At 50.0% G+C, this 26,249-nt stretch overlaps 1 protein-coding gene across 6 annotated transcripts in view; it reads right to left on the bottom strand.

Moving 5' to 3' along the window:
- Window positions 1-26,249, bottom strand: part of TBC1D16 (TBC1 domain family member 16) — an 89,205-nt gene that overhangs the window by 40,027 nt on the left and 22,929 nt on the right. The gene's annotated exons all lie outside the window — the stretch shown is intronic.

Genomic DNA, 26,249 nt, shown 5'->3' with positions numbered 1-26,249 from the left:
ATGTAAAATCCTCAATCATAAAAAAATGTAAATGAGCATGGTTTTTAGCACATGGATCAGCAATAATTTATTTCCAAAGGGGTGGAAGCCAATGTTGGGAGATGTACCATGAAGTCAGCTCCTCCTCCTGCCCCAGGTGGGGTGAGCAGTCAAATGTCTACCCTCTCCACGAGCCCTTCTTTCATGGGAAGAGGAATGTGCTTGATACAAATTCAGGCACTCAGAGGCGTGTAAAGCAAAACTGCAAAGTCTCTTGTTCCTTCACCAGCTTCAGCCCAGACTCAATCCCGCTCCTCCATGGTAACTCCGGGTAACAGTGGGGATGTCCTGTGTGTGCACACACACATATGCACATACATGCACATGTGGTAAAGCAGAAATAGGAGCATGCTGTCAACACTGTTACAGCTGGATCTTTCTTAGTTACCCTACTCATGGCCTTTGTCCTGGCAGTACATTAGGTCAATCACACTTTTTTGTAAGGGTTGCTTCAGGTTCTGTGTATTTATTTAAACATTTCCTATAGATGAAAACTTGGGATGGTTCCTGTTTTTATTATTTTGTAAAATAATATCACACCAAACTTCAGTGCAATTGTGTGCATTAAACCTTTGTGCATGCACAAAATTACACATCGGACCTTTGTACACAAGTATATGCAGGATCTCTGTGTGTATGTACACAAATATTTATACCTTTGTGCACATCTGTCAATTTCTCCACAACCAAGGCTCAAATCTTTAAAGCAACAACTGGCGACGTGTCTCAAGAATTGAAAAGATTCCCCTCTTTGATTCTCTTTCTGGGAGCCCACTGGAGGAATAATCCTATTTGCACACCAGCACAGTAGAAGCCCAGTGAGGTTTCTTTAGGACAAGCAGAAAATTGGAAACAACTCAATACGCATGAAAGGTAGATGGACCAGTGAAAAGTTGTATATCTACCCAATAGGATATTTAGTAGGCATTAAAAATGATCACTATTAAGAAGACATGGGAAGGGCCTTCCTTGGTGGTCCAGTGGTTAAGAATCTGCTTGCCAATGCTGGGGACACAGGTTGGATCCCTGGTTCAGGAACTAAGATCCCACATGCCGCAGGGCAACTAAGTCCATGTGCCACAGATACTGAGCCCATGGGCCTAGAGCCCATGCTCTGCAACAAGAGAAACCACCACAATGAGAAGCCCACACACCACAACTACAGAGTAGAGTTTGCCGCAATTAGAGAAAGCCCACACAACAAAGACCCAGCACAGCCATAAATAAATAAAATTTTTTAGAAAAGAAGACAGGGGAAGAATTTACAATAGGGCATGAATTGAAAAATAGCAAGACAGAACTCACACAATCCTGGTGGGGGTGAGTGTAACATAAGCTAGCCCATCGTTGGTGTGAAACAACACTTGCGTCTTGTGGAGTTGAGCATACATATCCCAGAGGGGGTTCTCTCCATGTACCAAAGACGGGCACGAGGATTGCCATAGAGAAAATTCCCGAAAACATACCAAGTGGCGATTGCCAGGAACGTGGATAGACAAACTGCGGAGTAGTTGTAGCTTGGGGCACCTCACCACAGTTATAAGAAATGAACCATGTGATCTTAGACACTGACCTAGGTCACTGAAGGTGGCAAAGGATGCTGCCATTTTAATACTTCTCAAAATCCGACTGAATCCAACATGTATTTTTGGGAAAGGTATACAAATGTGGACTGCCTGCCTTAAAAGAGGGGGGAAATGATGCCCACAGCATTCCAGAAAGTGATTCCCTTCTGGAGCCTGGATTCCAGGGGAGGGAGGAAGCCCAGTAGCTGAATCAATTGAGTCAGATACTGTGCAACGGGTAAATGGGTGCATTTTATTATTATGCTGCATCATTTACATGTTATATATTTTTTTTGCATGTATCAAATATAACAGAATTTATGAGGGGAAGGAATAGTTAGGGAGTTTGGGATCGACACGTGCACATTGCTATATTTAAAATGGATGATCAGCAAGGTCCTACTGTATAGCAGAAGGAACTCTGCTCAGCTGCTCAGCGTTATGTGGCAGCCTGGATGGGAGGAGGGTTTGGGGGAGGATGGATACATGTATATGTTTGGCTGAGTCCCTTTGCTGTCCACCTGAAACTATGGCAACATTGTAATCAGCTATGTGTGTGTGCATGTTCAGTCACTTCAGTCCTGTCTGACTCTGTGCAGCCCTGTGGACTGTAGTCCGAAAGGCTCTTCTGTCCGTGGGATTCTCCAGGCAAGAATACTGGAGTGGGTTGCCATGCCTTCCTCCAGGGGATCTTCCTGACCCAGGGATCAAACCCAGGTCTCCTGCATTGCAGACAGATTATTTGCTGCTGAGCCACCGGAGAAGTGCATTAATTGGCTATACTCTGACATAAATTAAAAAGTTAAAATATATATAAAAAATATTAAATTATTATTTTAAAAACCAAGAAACCAAATTTTACAGTGTGTCTGCAACTCTGTAAAATAACCTAAGCATCAGAAACAAACAAAAAAATAATCGCAAGGCTAGAAGAAATACCCTAAAATGCTGACAATGGCTGTGTTGGCTGTAGGTAGGATTTCACTCCCTTGTTTTATCTTTTTCCTATTTTCCAAAATTTCTTTAGTAAGCAGGTATGCAGGTATTACTTTTATAATTAAAAAAGAAAACACCCTCCAAATCATTAAAAACATCAAAGGTAAAAAAAAAAAACCCAAATAGACAAACAAAAGGCAAAAATAAAAATTGCCCCAAGCAATCAACCCACAGTTTCAACAGGCAAATGAATCAAGTAGGTCAAACAAGCACACCAGAGTCAGTACTGGAACGGTAACAGAACACAAAGGCCCTGACCCATCCCCGCTCCCTGCCAGCCCTCCGGGGGTCCCTGGATTTCTCCTGGCCACCAACCCATATCTGACTTCAGACACCAGCACCCACCCTGGGCCTCCCAGGGGCTAAGATAGGGGCTGTCATGTGGCTGCTACACTACTGGTTTCCCAGGGCTGCTGTAACAAACCACTGTGAACTGGAAGCCTTAAAACCTCAGAATCTCTTCTCTCACAGTCCTGGAGGCCAGAATTCCAAAATGAAGGTGTCCACAGAGCTGTGCTCCCTCTGAAGTCTCCAGTATAGAATCCTGCCCGCCTCTCTCAGCTTCTGGTGGCTCCCAGAAACCCTTCCCATTCTTTGATTTACAGTTGCATCACTGCCATCTCTGACTCTGTGTCACACGGCCTCTGCCCCCTGTCTGGGTGTCCTTTTCTATCTTTTATAAGGACACATATTGGGATGTAGGGTCCACCCTAATCCAGTACGATCTCATCTTGACCCTTGCCTTAATTCTACCTGCAAAGACCCTTCCCAATAAGGGTCTACTCTGAGCTTCTGGGGGAACATGAATTTGGGGGACGCCCTTCAATCCAGCACACACACAGTTCCCAGTAACTGAAGGCATATTAAACTCATTTCTACAACTGAGAAGCCGGACAGTTCGTGCGAGGCAGGATAGCCACTCCAAGGCCAGGCGGATTCTTGGCATGCCTCCTGCCCTGCCTGGTCCTGGGGTGCCTGGCCCTCATTCTTGGGGCCACAACTCCTGGGCACATGGGCCAGGACATCTTAGGTTCCTTCCCTCTCTCCACCCTTGAGGAAATAGAGGCCCCGTGCCCTGAGACCCTGGCGTTGAGTCAGGCCCGAGGAGTAAAGCGTCAGCGGCCAGGACCCCCCATCTTGCGGCCACCATTATTCACTGGTCTCCATTTGCTTCTCAGACATGCATTTCCCATCGTAAACTGTGCTAAATGCTATTTAGTAGCTAATTAACTTTCTGTGTGAAGACCTCTCTAATTGCACGCTCTCCCTGCTCCGCTGGGGTCCTCGGGGGACACAGAGCTGTCCTAGGGCATTTGTTCTGCTGTTCCTACCTCGCGGGCACAGCTTCCCGCCCAGCAACAAACTGCCAATCAAGGCAGCAGAGGTCAAGGGGGACCAAATTAGGAGCCTCCGCTGCTGCCAAACTTGCTTGGTGAAGCTTAATTTAAATAGAAAGCAAAAAGGGGATGAAAAATAATTTTCCCCAATGAAACTCTTTGCCAGGCAGCAGAAGGTGTGCCTTCCTCTACTCTCTGGAACGGCTAGTTTCTTCTTTGAAACATTCCGACTGGAACGTGTTTATATTTTGACTGCATTGGCATCTGCCATCCATCAAACGGAGAGATAATCAGAAAATAAAAGCTTTTGATTAGCACTTGCATAAATCACCGCAGTGCCAATTACTGCACGGTCCCAGTGCTGGGAGTGGGGGTGGGGAGAGGCAGCAATGATGCCTTTGGGTTCGCTCCCACCCACTTCAGGTCTAAAGTCATCACTAGCTGTGTACACGGGTCTCAAACCTTGTACTTGGAAGACACGTTGCGCATGCGCTCCACATTGCAAGGGCATGTTCGTGTCTCGAATGTGAGATCTCTGATCGTCCTCCCAGATGGACGTCCAGCCCAAGCAGATGTTTTTGATCATCACAAATACACAGAGTTTCGAATCAGAGCTAAAGAGCAGGCTCCTTTGCTCCAAGTCTTCAACATCACCCCGTGGCTTCACAGCCCCCAGGACATTTTCCGGGGCCTCTGCCTGCAGGACATCCTCACTCTGAGGTCTGTGTCAGAGGACAAAGGAGAGGACAAAGGCTGTCCCTACCACCTGAGAAAGCAGGGCTCCGGGTGGCAACTCCTGCTTCGAAGGATGAGGATGTCCCCCATCCCCTATTCCTTGCATCTTACAAAAGGGTGGGTCCCCTCCAGTGAGTCAGTGTGTTTAACCTCAGCATCCCAGTCGGGTTTCCCATTCACAAGGAATGGCTTGGCAAACCTGACCCTGCAAGAGGCTGTGACTGAGCCCTGTGTCCTGCATCCTCAGTGGGACACATCACCCCTGTTAGGTCAATGGGAAGGTTTGGTTGAGTGAGAAGCCTATAGCCGGTCCAGTGTCCGAGGCCCTTCCTGGGCAAGCTGGGCAGGATTGGGCTGGGAGCTGTCCAGGTAGAACCTGGGCTGCCTTTGTCATGACCGCTGGGAGGAGCTGGGCTTGAGGTCGCTGTCGCTTTATCCTATTGGCTCTGCTGCTGTGTTTCCAGGGCTCCCTTCCTACAGCTGCCTTGGAGCAAAGTCATCTGGGGTATTTTGTTTACACAGAGGCCTTTGGACATGAGGTGGACATAGGCACCTCCACCGTAGGCAGCAGAAAGTCAGGACTGGGAGTGATTGGGGGCTGCAGCATTGTCCACGGAGGAATCGGGTCTCCAGCCAGGAGCAGGATCGCAGGCCCCACCCAACCAGGAGGGAATTGTCCAGAACATCTTGGTCTGGGTGTGGTGATGAACAAGCATTTCTTTAAGGATGGTTATTTTAAAAACAGCAAACAGGTGCAGGCATGTGCCCGGTGAGCAGGAGCCATCACTGTCTCCGAGGGTGGAGGCTGGGGTCGGGAGTGCCCCGGGAAGTACTTTCTCCCAGTTTTGTGGCTGTGGCCTCACTTTACAAGGAGGGCTTTCGGCACTGCTGCAAGCCAGTTCAGGAGAAAGGATGTAAAGTAGGAATAGGAGATTCGGGTTCAGAGGGGCTTGGGGGCTCTTTCAACAGTGGCTGGCTTACAGGCGGGTGAGGGATTTTCCTTTGGGGAGCTTTCAGTATGGGGCAAACACACGTGTTTGGAGGTCCACTTGTCTGGAACCCTCTGAGGGTCTTGGATGTTATGTCTGTATGAGATCTAGGGGGTATTCAGTCCTTCCTCAGTACCTGTGGGGGGTGGGCTCCAGGCCCCCTGAGGATACCAAACTCCGAGGATGCTCAAGTTCCTCGTATAAAATGGCAAGTATTTGCATATAAACTACGCACATCCTCCCGGATACGTTATTTATTTATTTATTTATATTGAAGTATAGTTGATTAACAATGTTGTGTTATTTTTATGTGTATAGGAAAATAGTTCAATTATATACATATGTGTGTATCTGTGCTAAGTTGCTTTAGTTGTGTCCAACTCTTTGCGACCCTATGGATCATAGCCCACCATGCTCCTCTGTCCATGGGATTCTCCAGACAAGAATACAGAAATGGGTTGCCATTCCCTTCTCCAGGGGATCTCCCCAACTCAGGGATCGAACCTGTGTCTCTTACGCCTCCAGAATTAGCATGTGGGTTCTTTACCACTAGGGCCACCTGGGAAGCCCTATATACATAAATACATATATGCATGCATGCATACATATATATAGATCCTTTTACCATTATAGATTATTGCAAGAGACTGAATATAGCACAGGTCCCTGTGCTACACAGTACGTCCTTGTTGCTTATTTTATATATAGTAGTGTATATCTGTTAATCTCAAATTTCTAATTTATCCCTCCCTTCTTTTCACCTTTGGTAACTATTAATTTGTTTTCTACATCTGTGAGTCTATTTCAGTTTTGTAAATAAATTCATTTGTATCATTTTTAAGATTCCACATATAAGTGATATCACATGATATTTGCCTTTCATTATATGACTTATTATACTTAATATGATAATCTCTAGGTCTATCCATGTTGCTGCAAATGGCATTACTTTATTCTTTTTTATGGTTGAGTAATACTCCTTTGTATATATACCACATCTTCTTTATGGACACTTAGGTTGCTTCCATTCTTGGCTATTGTAAATAGTACTGCCATGAACAATGGGGTGTATGTATTCTCCCATAAATTTTAAATCATGACTTATAATATCTAAATGACTTATAATGTCTAATGCAATGGCAAGGCTACAATGTCAATGCCATGTAAATAATTGCTGTGTGTGTTCAGTCAATCAGTCGTGTCTGACTCTTTGCAACCCCATGGACTGTGGCCTGCCAGGTTCCTCTGACCATGGGGTTTTTCAGTCAAGAATTGGGTTGCCATTTCCTCCTCCAGGGGATTTTTCTGATCCAGGAATCCAATCCATGTCTCCTGCATCGGTAGATGAATTCTTTACCACTGGGCAACCTGGGAAGCCCAACTAATTGCTCACATGTGGCAAATACAAGTTCTGCTTTTTGGGACTTTCTGGAAATTTTTTTCTCAAGCTTTTTCAGTCTGAGGTTGGTTGATCAGCAGATGCTGAACTGGTGGATATAAAGGGCTGACTCTATCTCAAATTTGGAAAAACCAGCCCGGCAATTCTGAAAGTGATTTTTTCAAAAAAGGAAAAACTAAGCACAGAGAGGAGAATGAGAGGTCATTGAATATTTTCTTCTGACTCCAACAAAATACTCTCAAGTTCTTCTCCCTGAAACTGTATGTGTATGTATGTGGGGTGTGTGGCATATGTATGTGTGTTTGTATATACATGGTATGTCTGTATACATGTGACTATGTGTGTGTGAACGTGTGTCTTAAGTCAGGATCCCTGTTACCATCCAGGCTGAGCTCAACCTTCAGTTATGAAAGGACAAGAGCTTCCCCTGTGGGGTTCCAGCCCCAGGTGTTGGGATTAGGAAAGAGAGGGGAAAGGTATTATGCAGGCCCAGAAATCACAGTATTTATTTACTTTGAACGTTTTCCCTGACACCTACCAGGGAGGTGCCGGCCTGGCCACCAGCCCTGGGCTCCTTGGCAAGTGGACGTCCGCCTAGTCTTTCATGTTCTTTCCAAAGTCACAAAACACTACCACCCGAGAAGTCACACCAGTCAGCCGGCCCCTCTCCAGGGTTCAGCAACGGCTGTGGCCAGTTAGTGCAAACTGGAAATAGTTTTTCTTTGTCAACTACAGAGAGCTGTGTGTTAAATCCAAACTGTACACCGTCAGCTACCAAGGGGTACAGTGAGAACCACCCGATGGGGCTCCCCGGGCCTGCTCAATCATTAGATGGTGGTGGAAAGTCAGACATGCACAGCTCGCCTGCTCCCGGCTCCACCAGCTGGGGCTGCTCCCCTGTGTTCCAAACCAAGAGTTCTGTCAGCGCATGCCAGCAACTCAACACACCCATTCCACTGCAAAGAGGACAAGCCCCAAACCACTCACTTGAGGGATGAAGAGAGCTTTCCTGGAAGGTTTTATGCGTGGAATGTTGGTCCTTTAATCATTAATCAGCCACGAAGCAAAACTTAGTGGTCCCTGCTTGTTTTGTCAGTTAAAACTTCTCGGTATCAAAGCTCAGTTCTGCCAAGCACCATGAAGTGTGCCCTGGCCAGCCCCGTGGAAAAGCCAGGGCATAGCCATGCCTCCCTCTCCTGCCAGGCTGGGCGGTAATCACCAAATCCTAGCCCACACCTGGCCCTAGGCCGGGCCCTTTCTGGGGACCCGGTACCCTCAGTTCCACCAAGGAAATGTCTTTCAGTCAATAAGAAAAAAGTTTCCCCAAAGGACTTTTCTTTAAAAACGAGGGAAAGGCATAGGGATGAGTGGGAATGTTTTTCGTCCATTACACAAACGCCAGCTCTGGGTGAAAGCACAGTGTGAGCAGTCAGGGAGTGGTGAACTACAATCCCACTCACAGGCAGGAGTCGAGGTGGCCCCAAGGGCACCCCAAATGTGGGGGACCATTAAGACCCACCACAAGCAGCACTGCTCTCCCCTGATGAAGAGGCGCTGTGAGCAAGGAGTGAACTTTGCCCTTTAAACAATAGAAGTAGAGTCCTCAGAGCTGGGGGCTACTGCTCTGGATGCGGTTAAAATGCCCAAAGCCTTTTAACCGGGTCCCGTCATCTCCATCGGTGTGGCCCTGCGCAGGTGACCCTTCGGCTTTGAGCTTTGTTTGAATGACAGAGGCACTTCCAAAATGTGGCGCTGGGTGTTCTCAAGGATGAAAAGACATGGCTTTTTGCCTGTTGCAGAGTAAGTCTGAATAAGTATAGCTATCTTCACTGTCCTCCTCCCCTCGCCAGGGCTAAGGGCCTGTGCAGAGTTCAGGATTGTTTTAAAGGCTTATCCCCAAGTAGGCGGGGCCGTTCTCGTCCTGGGCAGACCGGCAAGTCTGCACAGGAACTGCCTGCATGTGGCCCTGTCCTGGCAGAGGTGAAGGATGCTGAGTCATCAGGGCTCAGACTCTGCCTAGGCCATCCTGTGAGTGATGACCCCAGGCATGGGCCCCAGAGCAGCCTGGAGGTCCTGACCTGTGCCATTAGGGACGCTGGCCATTTGGGCCAAGTTCATGCTGCGCTTTGGCTGAGCACTTGCCAAACTCAAAGGTCACTCCATGTATTAGCTGTTTCTGGAGGTCTGGACTTTGTGTATGGTTCCTCTGAGAAGGCAGGCATGCCTTCTGCGGCAGTCCAGTCGGCATTGGCCTGGGGACCGGCCCCTACAGGTATGCCACCTCCTGCTACCTGGGCCCAGGGCAAGAAGGAGAGGGCTCTGGGCTTCTACAGTGGCCGGCCCGCAGGGCCCAGCAGGCTAAAGGGGGGCAGGGGGAGGAAAGCAGGCCAGCTTTACCAGCCCAGTTCCCACAAGCCAGGCCTTCCTCCCCAGTAACCCTTGCTCATTTGGCCTGTGACCTGAGCTGCCCTTTGCTTTGCTGCAGGCTGGGAGGACTCTAAAAGCTTCATTAATAGAAAAACCAGTGCTCTTGTTATAAGAAAATGATATTAGTCGCTCAGTCGTGTCCGATTCTTTTCGACTGCATGGACTGTAGCCCGCCAGGCTCCTCTGTCCATGGAATTTTCCAGGCAAGAATACTGGAGTGGATAGCCATTCCCTTCTCCAAGGGATCTTCCCAATCCAGGGATTGAACCCAAGTCTCCTGCATTGCAGAAAGATTCCTTACTGTCTGAGCTACCAGGGAGGTCCAAGAGGAGGGGTATAAACTCTGGCCTTGGCCAATCTCACCACAGATTACTGGTAGAGGTTCCTGGGGGCAGGCAGGGGGACCCTCATGGCTGGCATGCCCAGTGAGTCCCTCCCTGATGCCCCCTCCTGGATTCCCAGTGTCAATTCCCATCTTCTGCAGAGGGCGGGGGTGATGCCAGGGACTCAGGGTCCTGTTTAGGTGCCCTCCCTTCAGTGACAGGCACTCAGAAGGGTGTGTTCATTTTCCCAGTTCCCAGAAGACAACAGAGAGAGTCTATTTTTCTAAGTTCTGAAAAAGGCTGGGGCAGAGGTATCTCCTGATCTGACCTTGACAAGCCTCCCAGAACTTCCTCCAGTTTTCCCCACCCACCAGAGTCTCTGAAGAACCTGCTTTCAGGGCCTAGAACTGGATTTTATTTTCAACCACCTTAGATCTGGGTTCAGCAAGGCATAGGTCCCTGTTACAGGGAGGTGTGTGTGGTGATGAATCTCAGGCCCTGTTCACCAGGAGGAGACCAGGTGGTGGGAGCCCAGGCCACGGTCAGCCCCCTGGCCATAGTGCCATGGCTGGCTTTGTCGGCCTCTGCGTCCAACCCAGACAGAGATGCATGGTTGCTGCACCAAAGCTGGTGCAGAGATGCCTGCAGCCAGCAGTCCCGGGCCACAGCAGTGTGACTGGAGTTCCAGACCAATGTTAGGGTGAGGAACAATCGACACAGCCTTATGGCTAATCTGAAAAAGTTCGTTCTCAAAAGTCATGAAAGATGTGTGTAAGTAACTCTTTGAGTCCCTGCTTTCAATTCCTTGGGGTACTACTCCTTTATATCTAACAGGTCTGTATTAACTACATATTATTTATATAAAAACCATTAACTTTTTTTTTAAAAGAGAGAGTGTCCAACAAAGTAAATCCCAAACAAGGCCACCCTTGAGACCCAGCTGGGCTGTGGGAGGGGTCAGCATGTCCACAGGAGCAGTGAGAAGGACAGTAAGCAGTCTGCATCCTGGGATGACCACTGCCTGGCATCCCAGGTCTAATGTTGGCCGTGTGCCTCTGATCTGGGGCCAGAGGCCAAGCCTGTCTAGCCCTTCTGGTCTCTGGGGAGGCAGTGGATGGCACAAGGCTGGGGGTAGTGGTGGGGGACCATGCTGGCAACTCTCCACCTATCAGACCCCCAAAAGAGGAGATGGAAAGTTGGCAGGGGAGACAGAGGCTGGCTGAAAATAGAGATGGGACCCAGGGAAGGCGTGTCTGGTGGCCCCACAGCCAAGGGAGTCTGGCTTGGGTCTGAGCTTGTGTCCCCCTCCTCAGCAGCACACCCCCAGGCAGCCCCTCTGGAACAGGCAGTGAGAAGGGAGGGGGGACAGGTGAGCAACAAAGGGCAGATGGAACTTCCTCTCTGGGTGGGAGGCGGGGCGGGCTCAGCGGGCAGGGCACACCCCTGGCTGATCTGGGGGAAGCCTGCCATCTGCTGGGCACACACAGAGCCCTCCTCAGCTGAAGTGCCACCTCCAGGAAAATGGAGTTTCAAGGCAGGGTGTATGCCAGCCTCATGTTCCATGGGGAAGAAGCAGGGCCATGATGCCCAGACAGATTTGATGCTGGGGCCGGGGGAAACCGGCCGCCGCTCCCAGAGAGCCGGGCCCCGGTGGTCCTCTGCACCCCACGTCCACGCCAGCCGCGGGAGCAGGCTCCTCTGCACGTCAGCCCCGTGGATCTGACAAAGACGGCTCTCTACAGCCCCTCGTGCTCTGCGGGGGCACACAATGAGTCCTTTCACCCCAGGTGGGTCTGGTGGAGCGTGGCCACCTCCCTAGGGGGTGCCCGGCCGGGCGGTTGGCCCTACTACTTCACTGCTCGCGGTTTGGAAGCTCAAGGCACTGTCATTTTCAACTACCGTCAGGGAAACTTTGGAGGCCTGACATCCGTGTTGGTCACGTCGGTCTTACCCCAAACATGAAAGCCTGTGAGCCCGTGCCTGGTCAGGCTCTCCCAGAAAGGAGAACCGTGACCCCATTTAAGTCGTGGCCGTTGTGCCCGTGAGCACGCGGAGCGCGGGGGAGCGTGCAGAGAGCCCGCTGTCACTCGACACCCTTCCCAGCAGCCCGGCAGCCCGCCAGGCTCAGAGAGAGACCGTAGCTACCAAAAATAATCCTCCCAGTGTTTAAATATTTACAGAAGCAAGACAGATCCTGATGTCTTACCATCTACAGGGTCCGGCCCTAACCGCCAGCCTGGGGGCTCCAGGGAGAGGCCACATCTATGCCCCTTTGCTGGGTCCCAGGTCTCCTCCCCTCCCTCTCCTTTCCAGACATGTGCGGGTCTCCCTTTCTGTGACCCATGAGACAGCCACCCTCCCTCCTTCCAGAACATTTCCACTTCTGGCTTCTTAGCTCCATGTTACCCTGACCCTAGCAAGCACCCTTGCTGGCCCCAAAGCCCCTCAGGAAAGCTCCTTCCCATCTTTAGAGGATTTGCCCTCCATCTTGGAAACCATCAAATAAAATGTAACAGAAGAGGCATGTGGCCATCTAAGCCTGAAGGTTCGTCTCCACGCCTCCTCCTGGGGACCTCCAGGGCACTTAGGAGCCACTCGCCTGTGATGGTCTGGTGGGCAAGGATGGTCACTGTGTGGGGTAAAAGGTGGGGCAATGAGGATGGACACGTGTGAGGGCACAGAGCTGGGCAGAGCTGGGAGGGGGCCAGGGGCTCGCCTCCAGGGTGGCCACACTTAGGGACCATCTGTGTCACTGCCTGCTGCTAAGAAAGGTCGGGAATTTACTCGAGGCCACCTGCTGGCACCAGAGGTCAGGCCTGCTTCCACTGGCCCATGACTTGCAAAGGGCAGGCGTTTTTGCGATGACCAGTGTAGCTGGGCTTCGGCTGTTAGATCGTCAGGGAAACCATACTCTTAGGTTCCCGAAACAGATTTCCTGAAGCAAGGAAGCACATTCTGGATATGGTGGAGGGGCCGCCAGGAGCCCCTTCTCCCCAGCACACCACAGGCATTTAGGAAACACTGGTTGAATTGAACAGAAAATCCAAGTAAAAATGCTTTGTTTACTTTGCTGGGAATGAACATTAAGGCAAACAGCAGAGGATACAGGAACGTTCCCATCAAATGACAAAGGTCATTGGTCACTTCCCTCTTGCTTTGGGGGAGGATTTCATCAGGTATTGGGTTACATTGCAACAGCCAAGTTGGGGGGCGTTCCCCAAAGTCAGAGGATGGCTCACCTGGGAGACACTGCCACGTCATTACTCTGTGACCTTATGCTTAAAGCTCTCAGAAGCTCACGTGGGCCCTGCAGAGGCTCTGCCAGGGCTGCTGATGCAAGAGTCGGGGTCCCCAGGGCCTCTGGCTTCCTGCTCCCATGCGGGGCTCTGTGCAGTCAGAGCAACACGGCCCCCTGGAGAGCACCCCCACTACCCTCTGCAACAAATCAGTGAGGGTTGCATCAAGGACCCCCAGAGGGGCTGTGGTGGTTTGTGAGCTGAGGAGGAAAGGCTGACAACTTTCATTTCCTTGTCCTTTGACAGTCATCCTGCAGTGGGACTGTCAATTCCCTGGGGGGTGTGGCCTCCCCTGGAGGCTGAACTTCTTTCTTTTCACTTCGGGAGGGTTGATGCACTTATTTCCTCCCTGTCTTGACAGCTTTAGTAGAAAGAGGCTGGCTTTCTAGAGAGCTGACAGCCCTTGAGAGGACAGTCAACAATATCATGATTTCAAGAAGATCGACCCATGCAAGGGCTCCACCAGGCATCTGTCTTTTTGGAATCTTGCTTCCTTGGATAACACTGGTGACTTCCAGAATCTCTGCTCCAAGCCAAGGAGGGGCTAGGGCTACAGAACCTCCCCCAGGCAGGGGCAACGGAACGTTCATCAGACTTCCCCCCAGAAGCTGCCCAGCCATCAGGGACAAAGGAAGAGGGCTGGCCAGAGAACACGAGGGAAAAAAAAGAAAAGACAAAAACCAATAAAACCATATCAGGACACCACCCAGTAGAGGTTAGAACTGGCCAACTCCATGGTCCTGTGCCACCCGTGGCATCAAGCACTTGAAATGTGGCAAATTAAGACTGAGATGTGGTGGCTCAGTGGTAAAGAATCTGCCTGCCAATGCAGGAGACACAGGTTCGATCCCTGATCCAGGAAGATCCCACATGCCAAGGAGCAACTGAGCCCATGTGCCACAGCCACTGAAGCTGTTCTCTGAAGCCTGGGAGCCGCGACTACTGAGCCTCCGTGCCGCAGCGACCTAAGTCCGTGCACCTGGACCCCACGCTCCACAAGACAGGCCACCAAAACGAGAAGCCCGCACACTGCAACTAGAGGGTAGCCCCTGCTCTCCACATCTAGAGAGAAGCCCGTGCAGCAACGCAGAACCAGCACAGCTAAAAGTAAATTTTAAAAAAGCAAAACAAAACTTAGATGTGCTCTAGGGTTAAAGTTCACACGAGATTCCCTAAGACTAAATACAAAGATAGAACACTGAACATCTTCCATCAACTTTTAATACTGATCACACGTTGAAATGGTAATATTTTGGGTATACTGGGTAATTATTCAAATTGATTTTACATGTCTCTTTTTTTACTCATTAAAATGCAGTTATTAGATACATACATTTATGCTCGACTGATTTTTGGCAAAAGTGTAAAAGTAATTCCATGGAGGAGGGTACCCCGTTTCAATGATTCTGGGGCAACAAAACATCCCCAGGCTGAAAGATAAACCTTACCTTAAATTTCATTCCTTATACTGAAATTAACTCCACATGGATCATGGACTTAAATAGAATGTAAAATGACAAAATTTTTAGAAAATAATAGGAGATCATCTTAAAAAAAAATAATAATAGGAGATCATCTTTAGGATTCAGGACTAGGCCAGGAGTTCTTAGACTTGACAACAGAGGCAAGAGTCACAAGAGGAAAATTGATACATTGGGTGTCATCAGAATTAAAATATTTTACCCTGTGAAAGATTCTGCTAGGAGGATGAAAAGATAACTTAAGAGATATACTTGTACATTACATATCTGACAAAAGACTAGTATGTGGAAAACAAGAACTCTCAAACATATAACAGTTAAACAAAAAGATTGTGTGTGCTGTATGCTTAGTCACTCAGTCATATCCTACTTTTTGCAACCCCATGGACTGTAGCCTGTCAGGCTCTTCTGTCCACGGGGATTCTCCAAGCAAGAATACTGAAGTGGATTACCATGCCTTCCTCCAGGAGATCTTCCCAACCCAGGGATTGAACCCAGGTCTCCTGAATTGCAGGCAGATTCTTTACCATCTGAGCCACCAGGATAACCCACCAGGAAAGACCAGCAGGAAGATTAGAATACAGGCAAAAGACATGAAGAGACATTTCACCAAAGAGAATAAGAAGATGGCAAAGAAACACATGTAAAAATGCTCAACATTGCTAATCATTAGGGAAATGCAAATTAAACCACAGTGGGATACCACACACATACCAAAATGGCCAAAATATGAAACAGTCAGTCAGTCAGTCATTTCAGTCACTCAGTTGTGTCCTACTCTTTGCAACCCCGCGGACTGCAGCATGCCAGGCCTCCCTGTCCATCACCAACTCCGAGAGTTTACTCAAACTCATGTCCATTGAGTCGGTGATTCCATCCAACCATCTCATCCTCTGTCATCCCCTTCTCCTCCCGCCTTCAATTTTCCCCAGCATCAGTGTCTTTTCAAATGAGTCAGTTCTTCACATCAGGTGGCCAAAGTATTGGAGTTTCAGCTTCAGCATCAGTCCTTCCAATGAATATTCAGGACTGATTTCCTTTAGGATGGACTGGTTGGATCTCCTTGCATTGAGCACACCAAATGCTGGCAAGGATGCAGAGAAACTGTACCACTCACCTATATTGCTGGTGAAAATATAAGATGGCACAGCTACTCTGGAAAAAAATTGGGGCAATTTCTTTAAGACAAAACATGCAACCATCATACATATGAACCAGCAATTACACTCTTGGGAGCTTCTCCCAGAAAAATGAAAGCCACATTCAGACAAAAACCCATATAGAAATGTTCACAACAGGTTTATTCGTAAATGCCCCGAACTGGAAACAACCCGTTAACATCCTTCCTTCAAAGGGTGGATAGTTAAACTGGTTCATGCACACCTTGGAATCCTACTTAGCAATAAAAAGGAAAGCACTACAAGTAGATACAGTGTCTTGGATGGGACAAGGGAGTTATGCTGAGTGAAAAAGGCCCATCTTAAGGAGACAGGGCATGTGATTTCATTTATATGGAAGTCTTCTAGAGACAGAGAATACAGTCGTGGCTGCAACTCTGAGGGGGAGCATATGATAGCCATGCAGCGATGGAACTGTTCTGTACCTTGATTGCGGTGGTGGTTACACAAAGCTACACGTGGGACACAATTGCACAGGATTCTATATGCAGGTACACGCAAATGGAGTTTGAAAGACCAGCAAGATCTGTGCGTTGTACCCAACTTCATTTCCTGGTCTGGAATGTGTATTATGGTTTTACACAGGATACTGCAATCAGGGGAGGATGAGTGAAGGATGCATGGGACTTCCCTGTATATATTTTGCAACTTCCTGTGACTCTATAGTTATTTCAAGATGGAGTTTTTTAAAAGCAAGACTACTAGAAAATTTTAAATCACACATGCAGCTCACTACATTTCTGCTGAGCAGGAGTAGACCTGCTACATTTCTTAGACCAGGAGTCAGCACCTAATGGCCTGCTATCTGTACAATCCATGAGCTAAGAATTTTTTAATAGCCTACTTTTTTTTTAAGAGCAGTTTTAGGTTTACAGAAAAACTGAGCAGAAGGTACAGAGAGTTCCTAGATACCTCTCCACTCACACAGATGTTCCCCTAACATCTTGCACTAGTGTGATACATTTGTTATGATTGATGAACAATATCAATACATTATTATTAATAACTAAAGCCCATAGTTTACATTATGGTTCATTCTTGATGCTGTACATTCTATATTGTTATTGTTGTTTAGTTGCTAAGTTGTGTCTGACTCTTTTGTGACCCCATGAATTGTAGCCCGCCAGGCTTCTTTGCCCATGGGATTTCTCAGGCAAGAATTCTGGAGTGGGTTGCCATTTCCTTCTCCAGGGGATGTTCCCAAACCAGGGATCGAACCTGTGTCTCCTGCTTTGCAGGTGGATTCTTTACTGCTGAGCCACCAGGGAAGCCCTGTACATTCTTTAGGTTTTAACAAATGCATAAAGACATGTATCAGCATCACAGCACCACCCAGAATAGTTTCACTTCCCTAAAAATCCTCTGTGCTCTATTCAACCCTAATGCCTGGCAATCACTGATCTTTTTTTAGTGTATCCATAGCTTTGACTCTTCCAGAAAGTCATATAGTTGGAATCACACAGTCCGTAGTCTTTTCAGATTGGCTTCTCTCACTTAGCAACATGCATTTAAGTTTCCTCCATGTCTTTTCCTGTCTTGATAGCTCATTTCTTTTTAGTGCTGAATAGAATTCCCTTGTCTAGATAGACCAGCTTATCTCTCCCTTAACCTATGGAAGAATGAATATCTTGGTTGCTTCCAAGTTTTGGCATTTATGAAGGAAACTGCTACAAACATCCACTTGCAGGTTTTTGTGCGAAGAATGGGTTTGAACATTTTTCAATGTTGAAAAAGACAAAAGGAGGGAACTGTTTCATGGCACATTAAAATTATATGAAATACAAAGAATCCATAAATCAAATTTTACTGGAACCCAGCCACACCCAATCACTTTCATATTGTTAGTGGCTGTTTTCTATGGACAGAGTTAAAAAGCTACACAGAGGCTGTGCCATTCAAAAAACCAAAAACACTCATTAAGTGGCCCTTTACAGAGAAGATCTGTTGACTCTTCAGATGGACAATTACAATCCCCATCTTTGAAAGGCCAGAGAGAAGTAAACCAAAATAATAGCAATGCTGGAAGGATTGATAACCATAAATATTTTCTTTATGCCTTTCCTCCCAAATTTCCAAAGTGGACATATATTACTTATGTCACAGGTAGATTTTCACAGCATCTTTGCTCTAGCCCCACAAGCCTATCGGGGGGGGGGGGGGGGAGGGGACCCAAACAGACCCAAGGGGCCAACAGGACTAAGACTAGGCCGGTAAGGGCGACTCATGTGCCAAGTAATGATGGAAACAGGGCTGGATTTTGTTTTGTTTTTCTGTTTTTAACATCATAGCTGGTACCTCTGCTGGGAGCCTCGCTCTGTGACCCTGTGCCCCAACCTTCTCTACCATGGGAGAAGAACACCCCAACCTTGGGCATTGTTTCAAGGGTTAAACAGTCAGTGCCCACAAAGCCTAAGATGGATTGAATAGGGTCTCCCAAAATTCATCTCCCAATGCCACCCTATTTGGAAACAAGTTACAGATGTAAATAGTTAAAGATCCCAAGATGAGCGCATCCTGGATTGAGAGTGAGCCCTAAATCCAAGGACTGCTGTCCTCCCAAGAAGAGAAACCACGTGACGACGCAGGCAGAGACTGGAGGGGCATGGCCACAAGGGACAGCTGGAGCCCCAGGAGCTGGCAAGGGCAGGGAGGACCTCTCTGGACCTTCAAACACCTTGATTTCAGACTCCCAGCCTCCAAAACCATGAGAACCTCTCTACTTTTCTAAGCCACCCGGTTTACGGTCCTTCCTTACGGCAGCCCCAAGAAACTAACACAAAGCTCTTAGGATCGGGCTGGCACTCTGATAGGTGCCATAAAAATGCCACTTTTATTTTTAGTGTCCTGGTAAATGACTGCCATTTGCCTACTCTGTGCTGAGCCTCTTGGAACCGCTTTTCCTCATCACCTTTGTGTTCACAGTGGCCCCACCGCGCAGATGAGGAAACTGAGACAGAGACATTAAAACACCTTGACAAGCTCATGCCCCGGGGATCACACAGGGCTTGGTTTACGTTTGATGGCAGACCTGGCCCAGCCCAGATGGCCTGCCCCTTCCCTCCCCAGACAGCATGTCTGAGCCAAACAGCCGCCCTAAGTTTCACATCAAATGACTGGGCACCGTCAAGACCCAGCCTGAATTCCCTGGCAGCCTCTCCGAGCTCCTGGAGCCAGTGGCAGCTGGCTGCCAGCGCGCTTCCAGAACTGTGGAATAGACACTGAAGGGCCATCCTCTGCCCCAGGCAGGGCCTGGCTTCCCTGCCTGGCAGCGAGGCTCCCAGGCTGGTCCAAGGGCTCAGTCCCACCAGCTGCCCTTCTCAAATGGGCTTCCTTTGGAGCCCTGCTATCAGCTAGCCCTAGGCATGGAGCAGGGGAGTGGTGAGTGACTGCCACCTTGGCTGGGGGGCCGCACATGGAGCAGGGATGTGGGGGGGGTGTAGAGGGAGAGATGCGGCACAGAGCCTGCCGAGTGCTACAGAAACATAAGACAAGATTAGTCTTAACGACGCACAGAACAGATTGCAGGGTGTCGGGAGATGGGATGTTTTAAAGAAATAAATCTCAGCTCCCGGTTACAGAAGCACAAACAAACCCAAACAACAGATCTTTGGAAGCTGCCAGCTTCTCGGCTGCCAGGCTGCTGCTGGGGGCCCCCAGGGGGTGAGGGTGGGTGTTTCAGGAGCATCCTTGGGGCGTCCGGGACACCCGGGCTGGCCCAGTACTGAGCTAGCCCAGAGATATCTTCCAGAAATTTGGGGGGTGTGCCCCCCTAGCACCTGGCCATCCCACCTCTCACCAACTCTTGGCCATTCCGCCTCTTAAATCTCTCCAGGACCCACATTCATGCTCTCTGACCATTACCCTCCTCTCCTGGGTGGCACAGCCCTGGAAGCTTCCCTCACCTCATCCCCAGTCCCACTGCTGGAATGGCCTCCAAGGACATCCGCTGGCTCAGCCACTGGCCCTTCTCTGTTGCTCCCCCTCTTCATCTCTTTAGGGTCCCAACCTTCTGGCCCCTCCTCCTGGCCCCTCCTCCTCTTCTTTCTTCATCTCCCACCTCTGGGAGAGGGTTCTTATTTGCTTTAGCTACTCTGGGTGGGAAGGGGTGAAAAGTGTCTTCCTTGCTTATATCACCCCCGACCCCTTGCAGTTTCTCCTGCAGGCTTGCCTGCCTGCACCAAGATGGTTGGACAGAAAAGGAACGGCAAGGTTATTTATGAAAACCACCCAAAGCAACGAAGAATCTCATGGCATCGCACAGCCTGCCCCCTCACCAGGCTTCGGGTGACCAGCATGACACCCTCTGGGTCCCTCCTGGCAGCACCCCCATCAGTGACAGCACCTGGCCCTGACCCACCCAGCTCACAGGCTTCATGTCCTTCTGAGGCTGGATTCTCCCCTGAGCAGGGCAGGAAAAGCACGGCCAGTTACACCAGCGACATCGAGACGGTATGAATAATTCAGCCTTTACGGCTGATACTCTGGTGTCATAGAGCCTTTTCCTCCTAAAGGCAAAAAGCACTTAAGATGCCATTTATTTCAGCCTGGCTCCCTCTGCGGGGTGGGAGCCGTCATGCTGTCGCAGTCACTGCCCTCGGGGCTGGCTCCATCGTTACCCTCCCTCCTCACTGGCTTCTGCTTGTGACCCCTCCTGCCATCCACCCCCTAGGAAACCAGCCCCTGGGTTGGGGGGTGGGGACACCTGTTCACTTTTCTGGCCTTTCCCCCTTTCTCTCTTGACAGAGCAGTCTGAGGGGCTCCTCTTTGCAAGGATGGTGACTACGACTCTCCCCCTCCCACCCCCCAGAAGCACAGTTTCTTCTGGGCCTGCAGTGTCCAACATGGAAGCCCTCAGCGCCTGTGGCTACTGGACTTTAAGTTCATTAAAGATGAAAACATTAAAAATCCACTTGCTCGGTTTCCAGAGCCACATTGCCAGGAGCCCACAGCCACACATGGCCAGTGGTTACTGCGCTGGACAGCGTTCACCACCATGGAAAGTCCTATAGGACGGCACTGGTCCAGAAGACCGTACAGCTCAAGGAAAAGCAACAGCAGGAGGCAGCACATGTTAAATGCCACATAAACAGGATGCCTGGGGAAAGCGGCAGGAGCTCTGGGGAGCCAGCCGGGGTCATGGAGGAGGCCACAGTCTGGCTGGGGTTTCACCAGGGGAGGGGAGCACATTCCAGCTGGAAGGAGGCTGGGGAAGGGTGAGGCTGTGGGGAATGGCTGGCCAAACCACAGCATGTGTGGGAAAAGAGGAGGAGAGGTCGGCAGGCAGGGGAGCATCCAGGTAGGACCCCGGGGACAGGCAGCTGTCACCCCTCATGGCTGCACCCAACTCTCCTGGACCCGAGTCTGCGCTGGCTGGACCACCGCCCCAGTGATGCCAAGGTGAGAGCCTCAAAGTGCAAGGCCACCCAGCTCATTCTGTAAGCTGAACACCACCCTTCACTCAGGACAGCCGTCCCCAGAACACTCACCAAGAATGACAAGAGGAGGGGATGAGAGAGGAAATGAGGCACGCATTTACCCTGGGGGTGGGGGCACCAATGACAACTCTGGGGAGGAGGGTCACGGGGTCCTAAGGGGCCTTCTCATTAACAAGCATGCAAGACAGCAGACGGGGGTGAGCTGGTCTGAGCTATGCAGCGGCTATCAGCTATGTGATCTATTTTTTTTAAATATTTATCTGACTGCATCAGGTCTTAGTTGCAGCACATGGGATCTTCGAATTTCGGCGTGTAGGTTCTTTAGTTGGGGCATGTGGGATATTTTAGTTGCAGCATGAGAACCCTTAGCTGCAGCATGTGGGATCTCAGTTCCCCAACCAGGGATTGAACCCACATCCCCTACATTGGAAGGCGGATTCTTAACCACTGGACCCCCAGGGAAGTCCCTGGCTATCTAGTTTTAAAGCTTTTTTTCATCATATGATTAATACAGTCACACTGTAACATCTTTGAAACATGAGAAAGAAAAAAAATGACTCATGACCACCCTGCCCTAACATATTGGCACAGCTTCCTCTCAGCTGGTGCTGTCCAATAGGGCATTCACATGTGTCACTTAAATTTATCTCAATCAATATCACGTAAAATTAGAAACTCAGCTTGTCAGTCACACTAGCCGCCTTTCACGTGCTCCCAGGTGAGCAAGGCAGTGACGCTGTCGCGATGGCACAGTGCTGCTTGGATGGTCTCATTCATGCATCAGGTCTTCCCGTGGATTTCAGTCAAAACGTGTACATCATTTGCTACCTGCTTTGTTTCTGATACACCATAAATTTCCACACTGCTGTATAACCTTTACTAATACTGCACAATCTTCTAGTAGTACTAAGGTTCTGCACCCTTGGGGGAGCCAGAAGTGCCCCCTCCTCAGGTAAACGGACACCCATGAGCACACATACAAGAAGTGGTGGAAGACCTCAGGGGGCTCACAGGCCCCCATTAAAACTCCTTAACCTGGAAGATGAACCGTAATGGATGCAACTCTTTCTGTAGATTCTTCCCTTTTCCCCTCCATTATAAAGAAGAGTAAGATGGACATCTTCATGCAAATATGCTTTATTTCTGTAATTTAGATTGGTTCTTGGGATGAGTTCCAGAAGATACCTTTTGATTTAGGGAGTGGGAGCTGTGTTTTCAGCTAGTAAATGTCACCACATACTTCCCCAGGCAGGGGGGCAGTTGAGACGCCACATAGGGGTCCACATGGGGGTCCTGTTATATGACATCCTCATCCAACTAGCCCTAGAGACTGGACCAGGCACCTCTCAGGACATAAACGAATGACAGGCTGGCCACTGATCTTGTCTGGTGGTTATTCTCACCTTCATCCCAACCCAAAGCCTTGATTTCTGACACTGTGGAAGGTACAGGACTGAGACAGCCACAGACTCTAATCCCTGTTTGTAGAACTCAGTCCTCAGTGGGAGAAGGGCCCGTGATGGCAAGTCAGCCACAAAGCCTTCCTTGTCCACCCACTTCCCAACAGTCTTTGGATACTCATGTGGTCAAGAATTTCCAGCCATCACTATGCTGGGGTGACATGGCAGGTGGCCTCATCTAGGGATGAGGCTGTGCCTGGTTAAACCCCACAGGTAGCACACAAATGGACACTGTGATTTTAACCACTCAACCTTTCCGTAAACTACTTGCCACGTCACAAAACGTTTAAGTGGCTCTCAGATGGGGGGCTGCTCCTCCAACCCTTGCCCAGCCACACGCCGTCTCCACGTGTAGTTCTTCGGTTCTGCCACTAGAGGGATCCCGTGAGCCAGCCTGTCTGCTCCCCCGAGGGGACCCAATTCCCAGTTAAATGAAGAGCCTCTGCTCCTGGAGCCACTACCGGCGCGTTCAAATCTTCAAAGACAAGCTCCCTGTGGGGAGTCTGGTCCAGCAGATGCTGGTGCTCCAAGACCTCACTCCAGATGCCCTCTCTACAAGGTCCATGCCTCTGTGCTCCTTGGACTGTAGCCTGTCATGTTCCTTTGTCCATGGAATTCTCCAGGCCAGAATACTGGAGTGGGTAGCCTTTCCCTTCTCCAGGGGATTTTCCCAACCCAGGGATCGAACCCAGGTCTCCTGCAATGCAGGCGCATTCTTTACCAGCTGAGCCACAAGGGAAGCCCAAGAATACTGGGGTGGGTAGCCTATCCCTTCTCCAGCAGACCTCCCAACCCAGGAATTGAACCAGGGTCTCCTGCATTGCAGGCAGATTCTTTACCAACTGAGCTATGAGGGAAGCTCCCCACATCACAACTGTGGTTCTCAAGCCCAGCAGCACTTTGGAGACCCATGCGCAGAGAGGAAAAAATCTGCCCATATCCAGGGACCACCCCAGTCATTCTGCTTCAGTCAGTCTCGGTAGGCCTGGGAATCAGGGGCCTTCAAAGCTGCCTGGGGCATTCTCATTTTTCGCTGGGCTGGGAAGCCTTGCTCTATAGCACCCAGCGCTACTGACCATTTAGTCCAGATTTCCAGGCCCATCACTGGGTGGGAGCTGTAGTGGGGTGGGGGGCAGGAGGGAGTGGAGACACACCAGCTTTGCTTTCAGGTCTCGAATGTTGTGGGGAGACAAAATTGCAGCTCAACTCCAGGAGCAAAGAAGCAGGAGCAGCCTGGCAGAAAATGCAGAGCCCAGGGCCCACCCAGTCCCTCTTGAAATCCATAGCTGCTTTTTTCTTTTTTTTAAACTTCCAGCAACCTGTCAAGCATGAGTGGGTCAGGAACCAGGATGCCTCCATGTAATACCTCTCACACTGCATCTCAAAAACAGCCTGTTTTCACATCAGCCCCTGACTGAAGCACATGCTCCTGGGAGGCAAGGAGGGGGACCTCATTCATGGCGATCCTGCCCCAGCCCAAAGCCTTGGCAGAATTGGACAGACTGAGCCAGAAAAGCAAGCAATATGGAATTGTTGAGGCTCCACGGCGAGGGAGGGATCTCCCTCACGACACTACAGTCTTCCTTCCGAGCATGCCCTGCAGCTCTAAGCAGAAACATGAACTTAAACTAAATTGGGTGGAACAGGGGTCTGGAAGATGTAACTTGGGTTTCCAAAGCATGACCACAAAAAGGACTCATGACGGGACAGCCAAACTCCCACACCTGACAGATGGCATCCAGCTTCAGGTTAGGAGTCTGCAAGCAGTTCCCAAATCCAACAGGAGGTGAAAATTGCTGGGAGTATTTAAGTGAAGTGAAGTGGCTCAGTTGTGTCCAACTCTTTGCGACCCCATGGACTGTAGCCTGCCAGGCTCCTCTGTCCATGGGATTTTCCAGGCAAGAATACTGGAGTGGAGTATTAGCCAGTCATAAAAATGAATGGAGTCCTGACACGCTTGGATGGACCTTGAGAACACTGTGCTCAGTGAAAGGAGGCAAGCACGAAAGGACACAAGTTGCATGATCCCACTGATGTGAAATGTCCAGAACAGGCAATCCATAGAGACAGAAAGTGGCTGAGAAGGGCTGATGGGGAAAGAGTGGCAGCATGGCACCAGCAGGGGGAGCTCTGACAGAGCCCCACTGGCAGCGGGACTCAGGCAGGGCTTCAAGTTTCCTTCTGAGCCTGGTTCCCTAGTGGGGAAAAGACGCATGGCTCAGGGAACCTCATGGGGCACTGGAGTCCTTGGCTGCAGCTGACCTCACCCTTACATGCACCCTTCAGTACGTGAGAAGAATGTCATCAGTTCACCCTTGGGCTTTAATGGACCGCATCTTACTGGGGAAGAAAACAGGAAAGAATTCATCCCAAATTCCTTCCCTCTGAAAGCAGCAAAGCGCTCCACATTCCCCATCCTGTTCCTTTTCTCACATCAGTTCCTGTGACCTTATTGCTCTAGGTCTGTTGTAAACCCAGCAGGGTTCAAATCTGGCTCAGCTCCTGAACTGGCTGGGTGACCTCCAGCAAGTTCCTTAACCTCTCTGGGTCTCGCTTCTCCCTTCGATACACAGAGGGTGATGTGAGCACCTACCTCACAGGGTTTGGGGTTCTTGTGGGCCTAAAAAGAATTAATCCATGGCCCACATGCCCTGCACCCAGGCAAAACTCAGACATCCACACTGATCACATGCCCAGCTCACATCGTGAGCTCAGGAATTACATGCTGACTGACTAACGTCAGCACTTACTGTCATCACCATCATTCGCCTGGAAATTAATGAGAACACGGACCACAGCCAAGCATGAGAAGGGGGTGTACAAGTCCCACGCCTGCCCATCCCACGCCTGCCCCAGTTGCTCTGAGTTAGCCCAAGCCTGTGGTTCACGAGCCTTGTGCACGCCCACCTCTGGGAGGCCCCGAGGCCCCCTAACGACGCCATGTGACACTATGATAACCCTCCCCCTTCAGACAACATCTCAGGGCTGCCCCTCCCAGCCCTGTGTGTGTGGCAAGGAAAGTGAGCCCGCTAATGTGCCCAGGCATCTGGTCCCCTTGGGCTCTCGGCTGTACAGTAAATGCTGCCAACTTCCCCCTGGGGCTGCGTTCCAGCCTCTTACAGCTTGAGGGTGTGAGAAGTAGAAAGGCTAAGGGCCCCTCTGGCAGGCCGGGCCCTGTGCCTGGCTTGGCCCCAGGCAGAGCACAGAGCCTGGCTGGGGACCAGGCCTCTCCCACAAGCCTTCTGCCGCCACCCCAACCTCCCTGAATTTGCCTGACGGACCATCTCAGTCCCTCCAGTGATGAGCACAGAAGGCGCCAGGATGCTGAGGCCTGGCCCCAGGGGGTCTGGACTGGTGTACAGGGCTGGTCAGACTTGGCTGGGAAGGTTTAGTCCTAGGGAAGGGGAGAGACGGGGGAGGGAACTCCCAGCCCCCCAGCCCGGGCTGTGTGTCCTTCACAACCCCCTGGGGTGGCATGAAGTGAAGGCACTCTGGTGCCCGCGCAATGGGATGCAGGCGTCCTCCGTGCTCAGTGAGCAGAGCGGGGACACAGGCCCTTGCTCTTGGCCCCAGAGACGCAGTGGGCAGT

The sequence above is a fragment of the Odocoileus virginianus genome, chromosome 17, assembly GCF_023699985.2.
Source record: "Odocoileus virginianus isolate 20LAN1187 ecotype Illinois chromosome 17, Ovbor_1.2, whole genome shotgun sequence".
Lineage (NCBI taxonomy): Eukaryota > Metazoa > Chordata > Mammalia > Artiodactyla > Cervidae > Odocoileus > Odocoileus virginianus.
The sequence above is the reverse complement of the archived record's forward strand: the minus strand, read 5'-3'. Positions and strand labels throughout refer to the sequence as shown.